The sequence below is a fragment of the Hevea brasiliensis genome, chromosome 16, assembly GCF_030052815.1.
Source record: "Hevea brasiliensis isolate MT/VB/25A 57/8 chromosome 16, ASM3005281v1, whole genome shotgun sequence".
Taxonomy (NCBI): Eukaryota; Viridiplantae; Streptophyta; class Magnoliopsida; order Malpighiales; family Euphorbiaceae; genus Hevea; species Hevea brasiliensis.
Genome location: NC_079508.1, coordinates 54,222,646 through 54,238,225, shown reverse-complemented (window position 1 = coordinate 54,238,225; position 15,580 = coordinate 54,222,646). Strand labels below are relative to the sequence as shown.

Below are 15,580 nucleotides of genomic sequence, written 5' to 3'. Positions count from 1 at the left end.
TCGATGTAGCAGGGGCGCTCGAACGGCCTCATATTCTGATCGAAGAGCCATTAGAACTTGAATGAGATGAAGATGATCTTCACTGATTTTGGCCTGAGATATTTGATTCCAAATAGGTTGGACCTGGGCAAGAAAATCATTCACAGATTGACCTGCTTCTTGTTTCAGATTATGAAGAGTAGTCCACAACTGATAATAGTGGGCAAGTCCAGTGGTCTGATATCGATTAGCCAAAAAATCCCAGATTTCTTTTGCAGAGTCATAATTAGCAAACTGTATGTGGATGGGCGAGACAGGTATTGCGAAACCGGTGATGATCGATGATTTTTACTATCCCAATCCTCAAGACGGTCAGCAAATTTTGCATCAGTTTCATCGTTCTCTCTTGTCGGCGTAGTGATATCTCCGGTAACAATACGCCAAAGCTTGCGACCTATCAAAAAACTTTTCATTCCTTGAACCCAAAGATTATAGTTGGAACCAGTCAGAACTGTTGCAATAGGTTTTGAAATATCAGATTTCTCCATTGATAACAAGATGAGAAAAAAAATGGTATAATAATAGGTATGAAAGAATGAACCAGAACAGGTTGTAGAGAGAGCAGAGAGACCCCAAAAAACTAGAAATAAAAGTTTTATGGCTCTGATACCATGTTAGAAGAAAGAATACAAGTAATGAAGAAAAGGATTGTGTATTTGTCTGTGTCCCATTTACAGAGATATTACATCTATTTATACATGAGAATATGAACTAATTTGGACAAGAATAATAATTGCTATAATTATGCTACACAAATCTCCTATAATCATGCTGATTGCTATAATTATGTTACACAAATCTCCTATAATCATGCTGATTGCTGTAATTATGCTAACATATATATAGATGATTTTCTTTTGTTCATATCAAATTAAAAATGAATTCAACAACACTACTTTATCCCAATAATTATTTTTTGAAGCATTTTTGTTTCAAGAGCTTATTATCTCTAGCACTTAACATCATAAAATTTGTGGACAAAGTTCCTATCATGGAATAAAGTTTTCAGATTTTAGGTCTTGCCTCTTGATGGATTATCTCTGTAAATTGAATTTGGATTAGAAAGCTTGAAGATCATTAAACAAGATCATGATCCCAATCCAAATTATGAAGAAATATTTATTCTTGATACTTTTTTCCTTTAATAAGAATGAAATGCCACGTCAAAATGCCCTTGCAATATTGGGGTCATATTGATTTGCTTAAGCAAAATTATGAAAAAATTGGGTGAGGAGTGTGTGAATTATAAGCAAACACTATTTGCCTAACCTGTTAAGAAAGAAAACGTACTCATTATTTGCAGTCAACCACCTAAAATTAGAGATCTCAACTACTTGATGCAATCATTAGACAAAAACATTTCTTTACATCTTATTAAGGTTTGGTACAACTTATCAATTCAAGCTATGGCTCTTCTTTTCACCCTTCATATACATAACTAGGCTAGAAATTAAGGGAGCCTAAAAATGAATAGGTGGGTTACCAATAAATTAATTATTATTTTTGAATAATTAAGTAGTGATTTTTCTATAAAGGGATTGAAGGAATAGAAATTTGAACTTGATGTGTATAATATGTATTTAATTATTAAATCTGTAATACCTATAATTTTTAAATTAATTATTTTATGGGTAGCTATTAATATTTTATTTTATTTAAATTTTGATAAATTATTTAAAATTTTTCGAATTTTTGAAATCAGGTTCGATTTTTTGAAAATATAAAACTTTGATGATTTTTAAAAATTTATTTAAAGACCATGTGTTAAAACTAAAAATATATTTAGACGCTATGAATTTTTCTGAAATTTTTTCGGAAATTTTGGGTCTCATTTTCTGTCCTAAGGGTATCCCGAATCGAATCGGTCATTTCTTCTTCCTTTTTCCCTCTCCCTTCCTCCTCCCGATGCCATTTTCTTCCTCTCGTTTCTCTCTCCTCCCTCTCCCTCCGAGCCGGCCACCGCCTCCCCTCCACGCAGCGCCGGCGACCTCCCCCGCCCTTCCCCAGCTGTCGACAGGCCTCCAGGTCAGCTGATCTCCCATTGGATTTTATGATATTATGAGTATGTGAAGGGTGAGCTGAGCTCCCTAAATGATTATATATTGTGTTTACAGGTCGGGCGAGTCAAAAACTCTCTATTGTATGGTCCATATTATGGTCAGACTCTGTCCGATTGAATTCTTGAAATTGGACTTAAAATGGGCGTTAAGATTGGATTAAGGAATAGTTAGGCTTACTACGGGCCTCGAGAGCTTTAGGCTGGCCTAGGTCCCAGTGTCGATCGAGCCCATAGGTTAGGTCATGACAATATGGTATCAGAGCTTAGGCTCCAGATTCATAGGAAGTATATGTCTAAAGTTTTGGAAAGAGTCTAATAGGAGTCACATGCAGAGAATAGGGCCCACATTTGTCCTTACATTGTCATCTTTGCTTCTAGTTTCTGCTTTATATAATTGTGTGTAAATATGAGTCTATAGAGCTGTGTAATATATCATTTTGAATTTTTGTGGGCTAATGCTGTTGAATTTCAAAAAAATGAGTATAAGTAGAAGAGCTACCACTGCACCAGAACGGGATGTGCCAGACAAGGTGTCGGCATAGGATGAGGCGCCTGCCCCGAGGAGGCAGGGCAGGAGACTTAAAGCTGTTTAAGTAGAAAAGTAGTCGCCACCAGTACAGGAATAATCTTTTGTGGCCCAGGGTCCTATGGACCCAATGGCAACTACTTTAGCCGTATTACAGAGAACCATCGATATGATGGCACAGTATATGGTCCACCCTCCACAATAGCAGCAACCCACCATACCAAGAGGGGAACCTTATGAATAGATAATTAATTTTAAAAAGTTGGTGCCTAGTATTTATGATGTGACTGATGATGCTTACCAGTTTTTGAACTCCTGCAAACAGGCAGGGATGGAACTACAGTTAACTGATTGGAGATTGGTAAAGTGTGTGCAGCATGTATTAGGGCCAGTGCCAAGGCAGTGGATGACAGACTACGTACTTCCTCGTATTGAGGGATTATCTTGAACCCAGTTTGTGGAACTGTTCGTCAACAGGTTTGTGCCAAAAAGCTTCAGATACCAAAAGCAGTGGCCTTTGAGGCCTTAAGGTAAAATGGCAGATCCGTAGATGAATATGCTACAGAATTTTTAGAACTGAGTAGATATACCCCCACAGCAGTGGCTACAGAAAATATAAAGGTAAAGATATTCCTAAAAGGGCTGAACAAGAGGTATGCAAACCTGGCCATGATGTCTGATTAGTTTTTCGATGTGGCAGTTGATCGAGCCCAACAGATTGAAATTAGCTATACAGGAGATGATAGTGGAAGGGCAAAGAGGAATAGAGCAGAGGGTTCTTCAGGTGTTCCCTACATGGGTACCACAGATAGTGGAGGCCAAAGTCATTACAGAAGAAGAATTAGAAACAACAAGAAGGGTGGTTCTAAACATAGATCTCGAGGATTTAGATCATGGTATGGATCCAGCAGTGATCATAGTTCGAGTTATAGCAGTTCTGGGTCTGGTTCATGATCCTTCTTGGCACCTTGCACGCAGTGTGGAAGAGAACATTAAGGACCTTATATGATGGGTTTAGGAGTATGTTTCTGGTGTGGCCAGTAGGGTCACTTTGCTAGAGAATGTCTCGTGTTCAGCGAGCCACATATGGGGTCATAGGGTTCTGTTGTAAATGTTCCTCGTCAATTGTATCCTGGTGCTTCTAGCATGGCAGGCAGTCAGTTCAATGGACAACAGGGCTAAGGACTAGAAGGATGTGGATTTAGAGCCAGGTCAGGAGGTAGAAGTCAACTTCAGGGTTCTGCAATACAGGGTAGGGGTCATGCTCAGGTTTTCACCTTGACCCACCAGGATGCTCAGGCTTCCAATGCAGTTGAGGCAGGTATTCTTCTACTATGTTCCTATGAGGCTCGTGTTTTGATAAATCCGAGTGCTACGCACTCATTTGTCTCCCCTATTTTTGCCATGAGATTGGGTGGAAACCCTACAACTTTAGAATGCCCCTTATCTGTAGCTACCCCTCTTAGTAATAACATAGATGTGGATATGATTTTTTCGGGTAGCCCAGTGGTAGTGGATGGAAGGATCCTCCTAGCAGACTGAGTTCCTCTACCAGTAATGGATTTCGATGTAATTTTGAGAATAGATTGGCTGGCAACTCATTATGCCACTTTAGACTGCAAGAACAAAATGGTGTACTTTCATATACCTGGTGTGGAAGAGTTTAGCTTTGATGGTAATAGGAGCGTGGCTCCATATAACTTGGTGTTAGTAATTAGTGCTAGAAAAGTATTGAGGCATGGGTGTCATGGGTATTTGGCATTGGTGAGAGATACATCTGTAGAAGGTGTTAACATTGATAATGTTCCTGTTGTCAGAGAATTTATGGATGTCTTCCCTGAGGAGCTTCCAGGGTTACCACCAGGAAGGGAAATAGAGTTCTGCATTGACGTTGTGCCGGGTGCAAACCCTATATCAATGCCGCCTTATAGGATGGCATCAACAGAATTGAAAGAGCTAAAGGAGTAACTACAGGAGCTTTTGGATAAGGGTTTCATACGTCGAAGCACTTCACCCTGGGGTGCTCCTATTCTATTTGTGAGGAAGAAAGATGGGTCCTTAAGGTTGTGTATTAATTATAGACAGCTGAACAAGGTGACTGTGAAGAACAAGTACCCACTTCCTCGGATCGATGATCTATTTGATCAGCTCCAAGGGGCTAGATTCTTTTCCAAAATAGACCTACGATCAGGCTACCATCAGTTGAGAATCAGGAATGAGGATGTGCCCAAGACAGCATTCAGGACAAGACATGGTCATTATAAGTTCTTGGTGATGTCTTTTAGACTCACTAATGCACCAGCGGCCTTTATGGACTTGATGAACAGGGTGTTCAGGCCGTTCTTAGACCGTTTTGTCATCGTATTCATATATGACATTTTGATATACTCTCGGACAGAGAAAGAACATGTGTGACATTTGAGGATGGTGTTGCAGACTTTGAGGGAGCACCAGCTATATGCCAAATTTTCAAAATATGAATTTTGGCTAGAAAGCGTCTCATTCTTGGGACATGTGATTTCTGTTGAAGGCACTCAAGTGGATCCCAAGAAAATTAATGTGGTAACTGATTAACTTAGGCCTACAACAGTCACTGAGGTGTGAAGTTTTCTGGGCCTAGCTGGCTACTATAGGTTTTTTGTACAGAATTTTTCCAGGATAGCAGCTCCCCTAACTAAGTTAACTCGGAAAAATGTTACATTCATTTGGACAGATGATTGTGAGGAGAGCTTCCAAAAGCTTAAGGAATGTCTAACTACAGCCCCTGTATTGACATTACCGATAAGTAGTGAAGGATATATCGTGTACTGTGATGCCTCCATAGTTGGTTTAGGGCATGTTTTGATGCAAATGGAAAAGTAATGGCTTATACTTCAAGGCAACTAAAGAAGCATGAGCAGAACTACCCTACACATGATTTAAAAATGGCAGCTATAGTCTTTGCACTAAAGATCTGGAGACACTACCTGTATGGTGAAGTGTGCGAGATATACACCGATCACAAGAGTTTGAAGTACATCTTCCAACAGAGGGTTTAAACTCGAGGCAGAGGAGATGGATGGAGCTTCTGAAGGACAATGATTGTACCATCCAGTGTCATCCTGGGAAGGCCAATGTAGTAGCAGATGCTATGAGCAGAAAATCTTCTGGCAGCTTAGTGCACATATTAGCAGAGAAGAGACCGTTGATTCAGGAAGTACATGAGTTGATGGATCAAGGTCTGATCTTAGATATTTCAGATGAGGGAGTATTATTGGCCCATTTTTTAGTAAGATCAGACCTATGAGACAGAATCAGAGTTTCCCAACACAGGGACCCGCAATTGATGAAGATTGTAGAAAGAGTACAGCAGGGTAAAGGTGGTAACTTTGGATTTGCCAATAATGGCGCTCTTTTGTAAGGTTTCAGGATATGTGTGCCCGACGTGAACAATCTCAAGAATGAAATCATGCAAGAGGCACACTATACATTGTATAATGTCCACTCAGGTTCCACCAAGATGTACCATGATGTGAAAGATAGCTACTTGTGGAATGGCATGAAGAGAGACATAGCAGACTTTGTGTCCAAATGCTTGACTTGTCAGAATATGAAGTTTGAACACCAGAGGCCATCAGGGAAGCTGCAAGAGCTCTCTATCCCATAATGGAAGTGGGAAATGATCACTATGGATTTTATAACTAGGTTGCCTCGTACCACGGAGGAATATGATTCAATATGGGTAATTGTAGATCATCTAATTAAATCAGCCCATTTCTTGCCTATGAGAACCACCTATTCTGTTACACAAGACACCAGGCTCTATATTCGAGAAATAGTGAGATTGCATAGAGTTCCTGCGTCCATAATATCTGACAGAGGGCCCCAGTTCACTTTTAGGTTTTGGAGAAAGCTGCAAGAGGCACTTGACACGTAGTTAAACTTCAGTACTGCCTTCCACCCTCAGACAGACGGGTAGTCTGAAAGGACAATTCAGACACTGGAAGACATGTTTTACATGTGTGTTCTGGATTTTGGAGGTCAATAGAATGATCAGCTACCCTTGGTGGAGTTTGCCTACAACAACAGTAATCATTCCAGTATCGGAATGGCACCCTATGAGGCGCTATATGGCAGAAAGTGTAGGTCTCCTCTGTCTTGGATGGAAATGGGAGAAGCAAAGGTGTATGATGTAGACCTAGTGCAGTACACTTCAGGGATGGTTTCTTTAATCAGGGAACGATTGAAAACGGCTTTCAGCAGGCAGAAGAGTTATGCAGATCCCAGACGGAGGGATGTAAAGTTTGCAGTAGATGATTACGTATTCTTGAAGGTTTTTCCAATGAAGGGAGTCATGAGATTTGGAAAAAAGGGTAAGTTAGCACCTCGGTATATTGGACCTTATGAGGTTACTGATAGAGTTGAAGCAGTTGCCTATCGATTGGAGTTACCAACCAGCTTTTTTCATGTTCATCCTGTATGTCATATCTCCATGCTCAAGAAATACATACCAGATCCCTCTCATGTGCTACAACCGGATACAGTAGAGCTAAAAGAAGACTTAACGTTTGAGGAGCAGCCAGTAGCTATAGCGGACTACCAAGTGAGGCAACTAAGGTCGAAATAGATCCTTATGGTTTAGGTGTTGCGGAGGAGCCAATCAGTAGAAGAATGCACCTAGGAGTCAGAGGGGGACATATATAGCAAGTACCCTTATTTGTTTAATGTGTAATTCTGTTCTTTTATTCTGCCTTGCGTAAATTTGAGGATGAATTTTTTATAAGGAGGAAAGAATGTAACACTCTTAATTTTTAAATTAATTATTTTATGAGTAGCTATTAATATTTTATTTTATTTAAAATTTGAGAAATTATTTGAAATTTTTCGAATTTTTGAGATCAGGTTCGATTTTTCAAAAATATAAAACTTTGATAATTTTTAAAAATTTTATTTAAAGATCACGTGGCAAAACTAAAAATATATTTAGACCCTACAAATTTTTATGAGTTTTTTAAAATTTTTTTAAAATTTTTGGGCCTCGTTTTTGTCCCAAGACAGAGTAAAAATTCAATTTCAGGTATCCTGAATCGAACTGGTCCTTTCTTCTTCCTTTTTCCCTCTCCCTTCCTCCTCCCGACGCCAATTTCTTCCTCTCGTTTCTCTCTCTTCCCTCTCCCTCCATGTCGGCCATCGCCTCTCCTCCCCTCACCGCAGTGCCGGCGAACTCCCCCGCCCTTCCCCAGCCGCCGAAAAATCACCTCAAACTCCTTCCCCACTCGCGCGTGACTCTTTGTCTTCCTGGGTCAATTTCGGCCAATCTAGCCACCAATCGGACTGGGTCTTGTCTCAAAATACATCTACACCTCGAGAGCTTTCCATAGACACCAAGAATACAAAAATCCATCGAGCAATTTATCCAATTTTTGCTCGAGAAGTTTTAGCTCATTTTGACTTTTGGACTAGATTTTTCGAAAATCGTAAACCCTACCAAAAATCTGAGAGTACCGGAGTACTCCACTCGACGAGAGCTTCGCGGCAATAGCCATTTCGAATTTTTCTGACACTGTTTTTCGGTGGGTCCCGTGAAACTTCGTAGTATTTTTCTGATGATTAAATGAGTTTAGAAAATTCCGTAAAAATTATATATTAACCCCCGTATTGTGGGCTTCGCGTAGGTACCTTCAATTAGGGAAAATTCAATAGTTGTTCGGGTTTGCAATTTCGGACCGGGCATACAGACTACCGAAAAAGTTTCAGAATTAGGTCGAAATTATAGGCTACCCCACCATTTTCAAACATTCCGTACGTGTCCCCAAGGTCAAAATTAGCATAGGTAAACCTGAACCCTGCTTTTTCTTAATTATCTAGTGTCTGATTTTGATTAAAAATCTATAAAATATTCGTGATAGGTTAGAAAAATATAATTCCTTTTGCATTAACTTAATAATATTGCTAAGGACCGCGGGGCAAAGTTTTAGAATTTTTAGAACTCATTTGGGTAGTTTTGCAAAATGGGTAATTATGTAACGGCCCGGCCCACTAGTGATATTGTCTGCTCTGGGCCTAAGCCCTCACGGTTTTAAAACACATCACTAGGGGTTACGAATCGCTAACTTATAAACCCAGCATCTCTCCCGTGTTTTATCGATGTGGGATTTGCCTAGGGTGTTACAATCCACCCCCCTTATGGGACTCAGCGTCCTCGCTGAGGTTTGCCCCACCATCGTTCAAGGTTGCACGCGGAGCGGCTCTGATACCACAAATGTAACGGCCCGGCCCACTAGTGATATTGTCCGCTCTGGGCCAAAGCCCTCACGGTTTTAAAACGCGTCACTAGGGGTTACGAATCGCTAACTTATAAATCCAGTATCTCTCCCTTGTTTTGTCGATGTGGGATTTGCCTAGGGTGTTACAAATTATAGGGACTAAATTATAATTTTTTAAATTGTGGTTGTTGACTGTTTGGATGGGCCCAGGAGGGGCCATGTGATGTGATTGAGTTGTGGATGTGTGACTTGTGAATATAGAAGTGCATTTTGAGCCCTTTTGCAGGTTAGGTAGATCCTAGGTATAGGAGAGACTCTGCCGAATTTTCAGAGCGACTTAGGGTATCTTTGGTCTTTTCTAAACTTGTATTGAGTCAAATTTATTAAAAAATTGCAATGAAATTGTCAGATGAGTTTGGACAGCCTTCCTCCTTCGATCAGCCGCCGCAGTGACCTTGGTTCAAGTGTGTGAGTAAAATATTAATTTTAATTATAATTTCAATATTATTATATGTTAGGCATACCCATGCATCACTTATAAATATGTATCTATGTAGTTAAACACTAGGCACATTTTATATTACATTCTTAATTGATGAAATGACATGGATATTATTTGTGGTAATTTGGAGTAGTGTGCTTGTGGTGTGGTATTGGATATGGATAGGACGGGTAGACGCGGCTTGAGAGACACTCACTGGGATTCGGTCCTTTATGGATAAGTCGGGGTAGACATGGCTCGAGATAATCTCGCTGGCCCCCGCATTTGGTTTATCAAGTGAAAATCTGGCTTGAGAGACACTCGCTGACAGAGATTGGATTAAGAGAGTTGTGTAGGAGATCAGCTCCCATATATATATTGTTTGAAAATTATTGGGTGTGTGAGTGCTCCAAATTGCCTTTTTACTATTATGATGTGATGTGTATGAAAATTTCAATGTGTTACATTCCACTTCTTAGGATACATTAGCTCTAGATAGCTATAGAATTTATAGTTAAGATTGGTATTTTACTCTCTGAGTCGAAAGCTTACTCCTGTTCATCTTATTTTTCCTGACTACAGGAGGATTACTTGTTGTGACTAACCTGCTTCTCTTCTTCGCAGGTCAATAAGTAACATCTAACGTAGTTTGTACAATTTAGCCCAATTTTAGACTTCGCATGTGTTAGGAGTATTTTAATCAGTTTGGGACTGTAATATAATATTATATTGAATTTATAAGAACATTAAATGCATGCATGACTGGATTGGATGAGGGAGCTGAGCTCCTATTGGATTTTATGATATTATAAGTATGTGGAGGGTGAGCTGAACTTCCCTATATATTGTGTTTACAGGTCGGGCGAGTAAAAAACTCTCCGTTATATGGTCTATATTATGGCCGAACTTTGTCCGGTTAAATTCTTGAAATTGTGCTTAAAATGGGCCTTAAGATTAGGTTAATGAATAGTTAGGCTTACTACGGGTCTCGGAGGTTTTAGACTGGCCTAGGTCCTAATGCCGGTCTAGCCAATAGATTGGGTCGTGACAAAATCAATTTTGCTTAAATGAAGGAGGTGGAATTCTTGAAAAATTAAGTCATGGCTCTTTCTTTTCACTCTATAAAAGAAAGGCTCTTTCTTTTCACTAATTAAAGGCTTACTAATTAATGCCAATTAAATCTATCTTTTTTTATGTTATTATATTAATGATTTTTTTTATTATTTTTATAATTACTTTTTTCTTTTAAATACTCATTAATCTACTTCAATGACATACTTGTTCTTAATTTATTATAACTGTATCTAGAGTATTAATACAAAAAAATTATAGTAAATGAAAATTTGAATTTATATAAATTATAAGATTTTATTTACTTATTATTATTAAATATAGAATTTTGAAAAATGAATACTATATAAATTTTCTTTAATTGATATTTAAAATTTTAAATAATAAAATAAAATTATTAAAAATATTATTTATTAAATAAAAAAATTTAACAATAACCACGCGGAAAAGCATGGCACTTAGCTAGTAACGCATACCCAAACTCCATATAAAGGTTTTGACAATTATTTTAATAAGTTTATTTTTTTAAAAAAATTATTAAAATGTTTCTCATGGAAATTTTTTTTAAAAAATTATTAAAATGTTTCTCATGGAAAACATTGTGTATCCCGTAAATTAAACAAACAAGATGTTAATTCATTTCTCTTGTATTATTATTTCTTTTCTAATTTTTTTTTAATAAAAAAATTATTATTTAATCTCTATATTTTAATAAAATTAATTATTTAATATCTTTATTTTAAAAAATATATTATTTAGTTACTCTATTTTTTATCTGTTAAACTATTCAGTCAATCTATTAATTTTTCATTAGTAAACTAATTTTAGTCTAATTAAACTATTATTTGATCTATTTATTATAGTGAAACTAATTAGTTAGCCTCTCTATTTAAAAAATATATTCTTATATGAAAAATATAAATTTTCTTTGAATTTGTATTTTTTTAAGTTGTTCAAATATTTTTATTTAATTTTCTGGACATTATTTTTGTGTTTTATTAATTAAAAAATAATACTTATTCTTAATAGAGAAAATATAAAAATAATATTTAAGGAATTGAATGAAATTATACTTAAAATATTTAAAAATATATATAAATTCATATTTATTATCCATACAATATAATTTTTATTTTTTATATAAGAATATATATATTTTTTAAAATATAAGGATTATCTAATTAATTTTAATAATATAAATGAACTAAATAATAATATTTTATAAAATATAATGATTAAATAATTAGTTTTATTAAAATAAAATAATTAAATAATAATTTAACTAATATTAATTAATAAAAAATTAATAAAAAAATAAATAATTCAAAGAAAATAAAATATAAAAATTAAATATTATAATTTTTAAATATAAATACTAAATAATTAATTTTATTAAAATAAAAAAATTAAACAATACTTTTCCCTTTTTGATTCTCAATCTTATTGATTTATTTAAATTTGAAAAGTGTGCTTGGTATGATTATTTAGATATGTATTGTCGTTGTGATAGTGCCATCGTAATATGTTACACAGTATAAACTCAATCTCAGTGGTGTTACAAAAGTGAAGAAAATGCAAAATCGCCCACCGTGGGGCTCGAACCCACGACCACAAGGTTAAGAGCCTTGCGCTCTACCGACTGAGCTAGACGGGCATTCATTAAATTTAATATTTATTTTATATTTAGCGTAAAAAAGTTGCTATGTCTTTTGTAGCTCACTTTCGGCAGGTTTTTACAATTTAGAAGAAAAAAATATTTTAAATACGAGAAAGAGAATATTTTATGTTCTGTAGTTATTATTTTGCTTTGATTTCCCATTGTTTAAGGATATAATTAGACAATGGACATTAGAAACCTTAAACCTTCAGTAATTAAAACTAATTTAATTAAATTTCAACCATATCACTTTTAATATATTTTTAGCTCCGTTTTGGCATCTTTAATCCATTCAAAATTTTAACTATATTGATTAGATCAGGTGATTTTATTCACTTGCTCCTTTAATTACTATTAAATTTTATTACTATTTAACCGATCTTATCTCTTTTTTATTTTTTTAAATAGAAAAGTTTTTTCTTATTTTTCATTCGATTTATTTTCTTTGAGTCCACCTAAGTTATGTCTCCCGTAGATTTCCTTCACCATTTTCTTAACTTAAAGAGTGAGTTTCGCTCTCTTTACCTATAGGTTAAGGTGCAAATACCTCATTTTGGACTTAAATTTCACATGTTCTTATAACCAACAATGTGAGATGTTGTGTTTATGATATGTATTGAGTTTATTTTATGTGTTTGTGTAATATGAAATTGATAAGTAAGATTTGAATGATGGTAGCTCGAAGATCTTGGTGTCAGCATTAAATGGTTGTTGTCAGCCCCCTACGACTAAAGAGATTGAAACACTAAAACTCTACTATACTTCTCCTCCAGAGTCACCAAAATTAGATCCCATTTTTCGACCATCAAGATGATAACTTGTTGTGGGCGGCTCCCTCCTGAGTTGAAATACACTTATGGTTACGGGTGGTTGATGTCTCCCTTGTACTAACTATCCTAATGGTTGTTGTTAACCCATAGAGCTAGGTTTAATCGACGGTGTTTAAGGTATGCACAATTGCGTAGAGACTTCCACCTTCCGGTGCATGGCTTTAAAGTTCATTTTCTATAGTGGGCTCTGGGTCTCCTCTTTAGGTTTGAGTTATGTAAATTATGAACGAGATCTATCTCTTGTATAGATCATGGAGTTTATACTCATTTCATTCTTCAATAAATTTATATCTTTAGCCAAAAAAATCATTGTTCTTCAGTAATTATAGGTATTAAAGTGTACATTTGAAAATATTAATGACAATAATAAGGTTGAAGTCATGCAAGGTCGTAAACTGAAAAATAAAAATGAAAGTTATAAAAATTAAATATAATTAGAACATTTTTTTGTAAGTTAAATAAAATTGTTAAGATTAAAAATTATGGATAAATTTCACATAAAATAAAAAGATTTGATTCTTTTAGTTTGGGCCGCCATTAATGGATTTCTTTCAGCCTTGGTGAGACCCATAAATAGGAAAAATACATCATTAAAATTGGAACTATTATTGATGAACCTCGTTCTTATTAGAGAATCTTTGTTGATTTTTTTTTTTATTTTGCTTTATATATATATATATATATATATATATAAAGCTAATTATTATATACTCAGCTCAATTTAATTAAATCTGTATCCCAAAAATTTAGTATCAATTATATAAATTATCTTTCTCCATTTATTTTTTTGTAAATTAATTATTATATATTAAAATTAAGTATTTCTTCGAACAATTCTATGTATCAATTTATTACATTCAAAATAAATAAATTTACACTTCTTTTCAACAAAACTCCAGGAGAGACAAGTTAGCTAAACATAAAGACGAGCTATAGATTAAGGAAGATTGGCCATATAACGCAGAGAGGAAACAAAATGAGGACATTATATCAAATTTCATTTGATAAAAAAATAAAAATCTGAGTTGAAAAATATAATTATTTTAGTATTCAAGTTTTTTTTCTTGAATTTTCCACGTGGTTATATATTTTCGAAAATTTTCCACAGCTATATATTTGGTTAAAATTCATATTATTAAAAGAAAGCATAAAAATTCTAAAATGAAAAAGGTTCCACCGAGATTTGAACTCGGGTTACTGGATTCAGAGTCCAATGTCCTAACCGCTAGACCATGGAACCTTGTTGAAAATTATTTGGTCAACTTTATATAAATAATAAAGACAGTGTGTGGTAATTTGTATATTGATGCGTTTAACTTCCAACGGTTCGTTTAATTTTTAACAGTGTGGTTATCTTGTACAAAAGTGATTGGAATATTTTACCAAATTTATTTGTTTAGGATTTATTTATTTTTTTCAAGTAAAAATCCTTAAAATAAAATTATTCATTCTCTTTCTAATGGAAGTGAAATTTTATATATATATATATATATATATATATATATATATATATATATATATATATATATATATATAACATCTATTTAGAATATGCATTTGAAATAAATGAAATTTTATTTCTTTTTATTTAGATTTTTCATTAATTTGATAAATTAATAATTGGTATGAGATCGTAAATCTCTTTTTTTTTTTTTTCTAATTTAGAAATTATAAGATTTATATAATTCTTCATTTAATTCAGCATAATTAGATTGCTAAAAAATTCAATCATGATTGTAGTTCACTTCCACCTATGTACCAATGAAAACAAAAGGAAAACACACAACGGACCTATAATAAGTTGACAAATTAGCACTATACACAATAATAAACTAGCAAATTTTTTGGTGTGAAAAATAAAAATATCAAATTATTATCGCAATAAATAAATAAGTAAAATCAATAGCAGATTGATTTATTACTACCAATTATATATTTTTTAAAAAAATTAAATTATACTTAATATAAGTAGAATTCTTATTATTATTTTTTAATTGCAAGAGACATTACGTTAAGGGTCCGTTTGGTTCGCGCATCAAAATCAAAATCAGAATTGAAATCGGAATAGAAGAAAATAGAAAACGGAATGATATATTTTCATTTATGTATGGTTTATTGCGGAATCAGAATCAGATTCATTTTCAAATTATTTGGTTTGCGCATAATGACCATTTACCTTGAACACTTTGTTAGTTCATAAACTTTGAATTTCAACTGCACCATAAGGAAACACATTAGTAACAACAAAGGGTCCAATCCAACGAGAACGCAACTTACCAGGAATTAGCTTCAATATGAAATTATACAATAAAACCTTTTGCCCAATCACAAACTACTTCCTTAGTTTGTCATGGAATGCCTAGGTCTTTTCTTTATAGATCATAGAATTCTTATAAGCCTCAAGTTGAATTTCCTCTAATTCATGCCATTGTAATTTTCTTTTTAACTCATCCTCCATGCTTAACTCAAAAACATCCTGCACAAATGTATCAACAACATCAATAGAAAAGACAGAATGATTCTCAAGAGGATACATCATGGCATCAAAGATATTAAATTTGACAGTCTCTCCATCAAACTCCATAGTTAAGGTACCCTCATCTATATATCAATTTTTGTTTTGGCAGTTTTTAGGAAAGGTCTTCCAAACAAAATCAAAGCTGACTTTGATG

The 15,580-nt window shown here is 34.6% G+C and overlaps 2 non-coding genes across 2 annotated transcripts; both read right to left on the bottom strand.

Annotated features, from left to right (window-relative positions):
- Positions 1-12,002: 12,002 nt before the first annotated feature.
- TRNAK-CUU (transfer RNA lysine (anticodon CUU)) lies at positions 12,003-12,075 on the bottom strand. The gene has a single exon. It is a non-coding gene; the product is annotated as a tRNA-Lys (tRNA).
- A 2,001-nt stretch (positions 12,076-14,076) lies between these two features.
- TRNAQ-CUG (transfer RNA glutamine (anticodon CUG)) lies at positions 14,077-14,148 on the bottom strand. Its single transcript has one exon. It is a non-coding gene; the product is annotated as a tRNA-Gln (tRNA).
- Positions 14,149-15,580: the final 1,432 nt, after the last annotated feature.